Below are 8,629 nucleotides of genomic sequence, written 5' to 3' on the forward strand. Positions count from 1 at the left end.
CTCATATGTACCGTAGTTGTTTTCTTCAGTGCCTAATATTGTTTTAGTTGCTGGAAATAATTTTCTGTCTGCAGCTTCTGCCATTCTTTCTCTCCCCCTCTCTTTCTGGATTGAAATAGGAAATACAAGTTGTGAAATGTTTGTGAAGAGGAAGCAATAAACAGAAAAGCTAGACGTATCAGAAGCAGACAATAGAGGCGCATTTGCAGTGAACTGCGCGCCAAAACAGTCTCCCCCAGTTTCCCCAGTCTTCCCCAGATTTCTTTGACTACAACTCTCATTATCCATTACCATTTAACCATGCTCACTTTGCCTGGTAGAAGTTGTAGTCCAAAATGTCAAGAGGGTGCCAGGTCAGTGAAAAATGCCCTTAACCTTTATAAGAATGTAAGAAGGGCTCTTCTGGATTGGAACAAAGTCCAGCTTCCTGCTTCTCACTGTGGCCAATCAGATGCTTTGTCATCTGTTTATTTATATGCCACTTTCCCACAAAATTGTGCTCAATCACAGCAGTGTGTGTGTGTGTGTGTGTGTGTGTGTGTGTGTCTGCATCCATATATCTACACACAATCAGATACAATCATATATCAGTTAAGGAAATACAAAGAAAAAAGCAAAACCCAATCCATGCGACATTGCATGCTCACGGGAAGCCCATAAGCAGAGCATGAAAGTCCTTGCTTCAGACACTTCAGTGTTCATGCCTGGGTAGAATGTTACATTGAATTCTGACAATGCATCTTCCGTGCCTGGGTGGAGGATACAGACAAGGGATATGTGAGTTTGTGAAGAAACTACCGTAGCTTGCTGTATGAAAATAAAAGTTTCATTCAGTGCCCTGACCACATTTGCTTCTGGCCACCACTCTCGTGTGGCCCCTGGAAGGCTGCCTGGAAGGGAATGTGGCCCCTGAGCTGAAAAAGATTCCTCAGCTCTGCACTAAGCCAAACAGAATCCACCAGCCAAATTTGCAGCTCGCCACTGGTTCAATAAACCTCTTCTTTCTGCTGGGTCTTGAATAAAACAAAGAACATGCTCAGACACACTATAAGGTTGGTGTGGTGTGGTTGTGGTCCGCTTGGTGGGTGAGAAGTTGCAGAGGCCTATGTGACCCGCACGATCCAGGGCACAGCAAGCTGCAAGCTGAAATCATCTCAGGAAGGTGCTTCCTGGAGCTGCCACAGAATGTATTTGCCTGAAGTTAATTTCCTTAGATGAATTTGCAATGCCACACTGTCCCTGGGGCTGTTCTGTGAGCTCACTGCATAGCTGCCAAGTCTCCCGTATTCCCCGGGAAATTCCCGTTTTTCCAGCTGTTCCTAGCTGGAAAAAAAGGATTTTTTTGTTTTCCCCCGGTTTATTCTGGCGCGGCGGCCATTTTGGAACTGGGCGGAGCATGCTCAGAAGCGACTTTTGATGCTGCTCCGCCCAGTTCCAAAATGACGGCAGTGCTACTTCCGGTCTTCTACTTCCGGCCCGGTCCCTTATTTCTCCGACAGCAACTTGGCAGGTATGGAGCTCACCTGCCATTGTATTTTCTCTTATTCCTCCCCCCCCCCAACCACCACTACCACCTTGGCTTTTTTTGCATGCTGCTGTGTTATTTCTGGTCTGGTGGGAATGTGGGTTGTGAAATAAAGGAAATCATGCCAAAGGTGACTGGAAAACGTGAGCTCCCATGAGTGAGGAGTCCCATTACAGTTCTCTTTTTATGGCTGACAATAGTGATCCTGTGTCCTTCATTTGTAAGGGGGCTGTTCCCAGGTGGCTGCCTGCAAACAGGTTGTAGAATAAGAAATCATAGAGATTATCCTAAATCTCATAAGCTCTCAGGGCTAGAATTGCAAACATTTGCTCCGTACAGTAAGCTAACATAACTGCAGCTCAAAATATCTTCTTGGCAGTCAAATATTCTCAAATTCTGGGCTGGCCCCGCCTTCCCAGGCTGGCCATTGGGCCCTTCTGTGCCGAAATGACTATAAAAGGCAGTCAGTGCAGCAGCCAAACTTACCTGGCCTCCTATAATTGGTGTTACCGCAGCTTACTGGGAGGGCTGAGGTGGTGGCAAGACGGTTGCAGTGCAAATGCCAACAACCGTTTACTGGGTGAGTCATAGTACAGACAGCTAAATGGAATTTAATGCTGGCACATGCAAATAATGGGAGAGATAATTTAAGGATCTAATAGTCCAAAACATGCCACTCAGCACTTTTTTGAAAAAAGAAAGAAAGAAATGTCAAGTTCATTAGCAACTGAGACTTAAAGAGCAAGGATGAAATCCAACAGGGAGACACATGCGTAAGCTCTGTATTTTCAATGAATATTAGTGCATATTAGTTTATTTTCAATGAATATTAGTCTGTACTGGCTTTTGGAATATATCTTTAGAACAAATTTATATTTAAACTAGTGGTTTTCAGCCCGTTCAATAACGGGCGCTAGAATCCTGGGGTTCGGAGAAGCGCTTGCGCAGCGCTCCTCCGAACCCTGGGACCTGTCCTTGCTGTCGGCGGCAGGGGGACAGGAACGGAGGAGGAGAAAGCGCTGCTTTTTCCTTCTCCGTTCCTCTCCCGCAGCCGCCGACAGGAAGCAGATATCCCAGGGTTCGGAGAAGCGCTTGCGCAGCGCTTCTCCGAACCCTGGGACCCGTACTTGCTGTCGGCGGCAGGGGGATAGGAACGGAGGAGGAGAAAGCGCTGCTTTCTCCTTCTCCGTTCCTCTCCCGCAGCCGCCGACAGGAAGCAGACATCCCAGGGTTCGGAGAAGCGCTTGCGCAGCGCTTCTCCGAACCCTGGGACCCGTCCTTGCTGTCGGCGGCAGGGGGACAGGAACGGAGGAGGAGAAAGCGCTGCTTTCTCCTTCTCCGTTCCTCTCCCGCAGCCGCCGACAGGAAGCAGACATCCCAGGGTTCGGAGAAGCGCTTGCGCAGCGCTTCTCCGAACCCTGGGACCCGTCCTTGCTGTCGGCGGCAGGGGGACAGGAACGGAGGAGGAGAAAGCGCTGCTTTCTCCTTCTCCGTTCCTCTCCCGCAGCCGCCGACAGGAAGCAGACATCCCAGGGTTCGGAGAAGCGCTTGCGCAGCGCTTCTCCGAACCCTGGGACCCGTACTTGCTGTCGGCGGCAGGGGGACAGGAACGGAGGAGGAGAAAGCGCTGCTTTCTCCTTCTCCGTTCCTCTCCCGCAGCCGCCGACAGGAAGCAGACATCCCAGGGTTCGGAGAAGCGCTTGCGCAGCGCTTCTCCGAACCCTGGGACCCGTCCTTGCTGTCGGCGGCAGGGGGACAGGAACGGAGGAGGAGAAAGCGCTGCTTTCTCCTTCTCCGTTCCTCTCCCGCAGCCGCCGACAGGAAGCAGACATCCCAGGGTTCGGAGAAGCGCTTGCGCAGCGCTTCTCCGAACCCTGGGACCCGTCCTTGCTGTCGGCGGCAGGGGGACAGGAACGGAGGAGGAGAAAGCGCTGCTTTCTCCTTCTCCGTTCCTCTCCCGCAGCCGCCGACAGGAAGCAGACATCCCAGGGTTCGGAGAAGCGCTTGCGCAGCGCTTCTCCGAACCCTGGGACCCGTCCTTGCTGTCGGCGGCAGGGGGACAGGAACGGAGGAGGAGAAAGCGCTGCTTTCTCCTTCTCCGTTCCTCTCCCGCAGCCGCCGACAGGAAGCAGACATCCCAGGGTTCGGAGAAGCGCTTGCGCAGCGCTTCTCCGAACCCTGGGACCCGTCCTTGCTGTCGGCGGCAGGGGGACAGGAACGGAGGAGGAGAAAGCGCTGCTTTCTCCTTCTCCGTTCCTCTCCCGCAGCCGCCGACAGGAAGCAGACATCCCAGGGTTCGGAGAAGCGCTTGCGCAGCGCTTCTCCGAACCCTGGGACCCGTCCTTGCTGTCGGCGGCAGGGGGACAGGAACGGAGGAGGAGAAAGCGCTGCTTTCTCCTTCTCCGTTCCTCTCCCGCAGCCGCCGACAGGAAGCAGACATCCCAGGGTTCGGAGAAGCGCTTGCGCAGCGCTTCTCCGAACCCTGGGACCCGTCCTTGCTGTCGGCGGCAGGGGGACAGGAACGGAGGAGGAGAAAGCGCTGCTTTCTCCTTCTCCGTTCCTCTCCCGCAGCCGCCGACAGGAAGCAGACATCCCAGGGTTCGGAGAAGCGCTTGCGCAGCGCTTCTCCGAACCCTGGGACCCGTCCTTGCTGTCGGCGGCAGGGGGACAGGAACGGAGGAGGAGAAAGCGCTGCTTTCTCCTTCTCCGTTCCTCTCCCGCAGCCGCCGACAGGAAGCAGACATCCCAGGGTTCGGAGAAGCGCTTGCGCAGCGCTTCTCCGAACCCTGGGACCCGTCCTTGCTGTCGTCGGCAGGGGGACAGGAACGGAGGAGGAGAAAGCGGCGCTTTCTCCTCCTTCCTTCCTCTCCCCCAGCCGCCGACAGGAAGGACGCGCGCACTCTCCCCCCCCCCGCCTCCTCCAACCGCCGCTCCTCACGGCCAGGGAGGGTTGTGAGGAGGCCTTCGCCGGCCTCCACCCCGGCGGGAGCGGCGGTTGGAGGAGGCAGAGTGGGGGGAGAGTGCGCGCGCGCAGTCTCTGCTGTCCAATCCCTGTATCCCTGGGGCACATGCGCAGTGACCCAGGGACACACGGGACATCTGGACGCAGGGACAACATGGACATTATTATATAGGATGGTTACTCCAGTCGACAGGGAAACCTGGGGAAATGTAGTTCTGTGAATGGGAAAGGGATATCTTAAGGGAATTCTCAGCACCTTTAGCTAACTACCAATTCCCAAATTCCTTTTTGTTGTTGGCGAAGCTATGTTAAAAATGCTATAAATTGAGGCATGTTTGCAATGTAGCTATTCCCCAAGAATTATTTGATCATGCCAGTTTACATGAAATGAAAGGGGGTCTTTCAGAAGACCATTGAAATTTTGTGTACATCTTTTTGAGATTTAAAGCTGGGATGGCTCAGTTGGTTAGAGCGTGGTGCTGATAACACCAAGGTTGCAGGTTCGATCCCCAAGGGATAGCTGCATATTTCTGCCTTGCAAGGGGATTGGACTTGATGATCCTGACTCTACAATTCTATGATTCCTTATTGTACACCAGGCCAAGAGCCCACAGCAGCCTGGAGCTGAGCCAATATGCCTGACCCATATTTCATGTATTGGTTTTCTGAAGTATGAATAACGTGCATAATATACTACAGCACAGATGTATAAACAGAACGTTCCAGACATTCCGATTTCATTTCTAAATGATGTGAATGATGCACTGACACCATCATATATTTATGCCCAGCATAAACAGGAATTTTATTCACCTACATGCATAGATATAATTTTTTGTAAAAAAAATATTAACTTGTTTAGGGTGCATTTAGACGGGTCATTCTCACAGCTAGGGCTGATATGCCAGCACCATGCATGATTTGCTATGCACCCTTTATAATCTTAGCGGTGGAAAGCTGCCATTGCTTAAGGACCTGACCTGTTTTCTTCAAAACCATAGGATTATAGAAATCAGTCTCATGAGTCCATCTAGTTCAGTATTGTCTGCACTAACTGGCAGCAGTGCTCCAGGGTTTCAGATAGGGACAGATAGGAGCCCTAGCTGCTCCTCTACAAACAAATTCATTGTCCCTATGTGGTGATTTTTTTGTAGAGGAGCAGCTGGGGCCAGTGGCGCCAGCTTATGAGGACAATTGGAGGGGCTAGCATCACGCCTCCCTCCATAAGCCGGGCAGAAGTTTCCTGGGCTTTGGGAAGGACATGCTAGGCCTCTGACAGGATGCTGGAGCCCTTCATCCAGGTGGGCTTTGGGAAGGTCATGGGAGGGCTCTTGGACCCATGAGAGCATCACGCCTCCCTCTCTAAGCTGAGCAGAAGCTCATCGAATGACAACCGCCAGATAGGTATCCTCCTTCATTTTAAGGTAGGTTCATTTAGAATTTCTCCGTCTCCATAGATTTCCAGTCTCTTTAATTGGAAAAAGAAAATCAAGTGACCCTGGAGAATCACTCAGGCATTCCGACAGTTCTGAGTTATATCCTGGTTAAGCCTTAATGACCTTTGCTATAGTGTACATCTCACTTTATGGGAGATTTAATCAGCGAAATAAGTAATTATATAACGTTGTCTCCTCCTGATTTATGTTCTCTTCTTTTTGCGATACACCACGGTATTTGGCTCCCCGTCATTCCTGTCAGCCGTAGGCCTGCCTGACAGATTTAGGAAGTTTCCTACAACAACTTCCAAATATATTGCCTTATCTGTATGCTCCAGCACCGTCTCGAGCCCTGAATCCATCTGAGTTTTAACACATTGCTCAAAGACTTATTACCTCCAGCTATGTATTTTCTATAGGATACATTTGTCACATTCCAGAGTTTCGGGGTTAAGACTGACCTTTAGGAAGGTGGCTCTGTGTGAAGATGGATGTACCCTATTGCTCACAGCCAGCCCCTCGGACTATAGTATGAACCAGACTTCCTCTTGGCGACACAGTTTGAAATGACAGATATACCTACTAGTGAAATGACCACTGGTTTATGCATCAGTCTCTCTTTTTGTTGTTCACCTCAGGTGCCAAAATGTCTTGGGCGGCCTTGCCTATAACAACAGACTCTCCAAGTGTCCGTATTTTCCAGGGACAGTCCCAGATTTACAGAAGCCATCCCAGTTTCTGATCTGATCCTGGAATGTCCCACTTTTCCTTAGGACGTCCCTATTTTCATCACAGAAATGTTGAAAGGTATGGAGTTATCAAACCCCTGAGCCATCTGAATCATAGCAGCCAAGTCTCCCGTTTTTCACGGGAAACCCCCGTATTTTGTTACCGTTTCCTCCTGTTATCCCGAATTGATTATATCCCGTAAATATCCCGTAAAGCTCTTGCCGGCAGCCATGTCCCGGCTCCCGGCTGTCTGTGCATGTCTGGACATGCGCAGAAGCAATTTCTGGTGCCCAGACATGCAGACACGGGCAGCCCGGCACCGGAAGTCGCTTCTGCGTATGTCTGGACATGCGTAGAAGCGACTTCCGGTGCCACTCTGCCCATGTTTGGGCACCGGAAATCAGGCAGCGCCAGCACCAGAAGTCATTTCTGGACATGTCTGGACATGCGTAGAAGTGACTTCTGGTGCCGCGCCGCCGCTGATCCCGGATTTTTCAATCTGGGAGTTGGAGGGTATGATCTGAATGCAGCTCTGCTTAGGGAAGTTTTCCAATGTTTAATGTTTTATTATGGGTTTTTTTGTGTTGGAAGCTGCCCACTAGTGGCTGGGGCAACCCAGTCAGATGGGCAGGGTATGAATAGTAGAATTATTATTATTGTATAATATGCCCTTATTTTCATTGGAGAAATGCTGGAGGGTATGTAACACAGGTATCCACAGAGTCTGAAGGAAGCTGTGTACACAACATGCGTTTAAAGCAGGCATCCCCAAACTTCGTCCCTCCAGATGTTTTGGACTACAATTCCCATCTTCCCTGACCACTGGTCCTGTTTGCTAGGTATCATGGGAGTTGTAGGCCAAAACATCTAGAGGGCCGCAGTTTGGGGATGCCCGGTTTAAAGCATATTACTTCCCCCAAAGAATGCTGGAAACGGTTGTTTGCTCAGGGTGCTTGGAATTGTAGACCTGTGGAGGGTAAACAGCAGTTCCCATGACTCTTTGAGGGAGCCATTGTATGGTGTGTGTGCAGCCACACTGACGGCACCAGACTGCAGTGGCTCTCTGCACAGACCACAGAGACGGGAAGCAGGAAACAGGAGTTAATTATTTCATTAGGTGTCTACCCTGCCCTTTCTCCCGATGAGCTCAGGACAGTAAATGGCAAAGCAGAAAAACAAGTTCTTATGTACAGTATTATAAGGCAGGTTTACTCACTTCAGTAGGCCCAGAAGACGACACTGTTTATTGATAAGAAGATCAACACACAATTGCATAGAAAAGTGAATGTATCTCAAGAGCAAGCTGAAAGGTGGGGTCTTCGTTCCAGCCAATAGGTAATACCAGAAAATGCCCCCCCAATCCATTTGGAACATATAAAAATATTTAAAAACAGTGAAGGTTGATAGGAATGGGGAAACATAGTCATCTTATGCATACTTCAGAGGAGAGAATGGGGGGGGCAGTCAGGTTTGGGGCAAAAGAGAAGGAGCTCTCAGGACCAGGGCCAGATTTAGGTTTGGTGAGGCCCTAAGCTACTGAAGGTAATGGGGCCCTTTATATGTCCAGCTGTCCTTTGTCAACAAGAAATTGTCACTGTTTTTTTTGTGTTGAATATATGCTGTATGGTAATTTATGGACCTAATAGGTATCTAAAGCCATTTGCACATAACAAAATATGTATTTTATCAAAGTAATTCTTGGATTTATCTTATATTTTGGAAATGTACATCCAGTTTCTTTTCCCTTTAATTTTTTTTTGAGGGGGGTGCAAGAGAGTGGGGCCCTAAGCTATAGCTTGTTTAGCTTATATGTAAACCCTGCACTGCTCAGGACTCAAACTCACATTGCAACACAACAGAGCAGATCCCTAATCCGTCAACCTAATCCCTCAAGTAGACATCAATCTTTCATGGGGCAGTTTTCTGCCCCTCCCCCACAGCCCTAAGAGCCAATCATAGAGGCCAGAACACATGGGC

The sequence above is a fragment of the Zootoca vivipara genome, chromosome 1, assembly GCF_963506605.1.
Source record: "Zootoca vivipara chromosome 1, rZooViv1.1, whole genome shotgun sequence".
In the NCBI taxonomy this organism is placed as follows: Eukaryota; Metazoa; Chordata; class Lepidosauria; order Squamata; family Lacertidae; genus Zootoca; species Zootoca vivipara.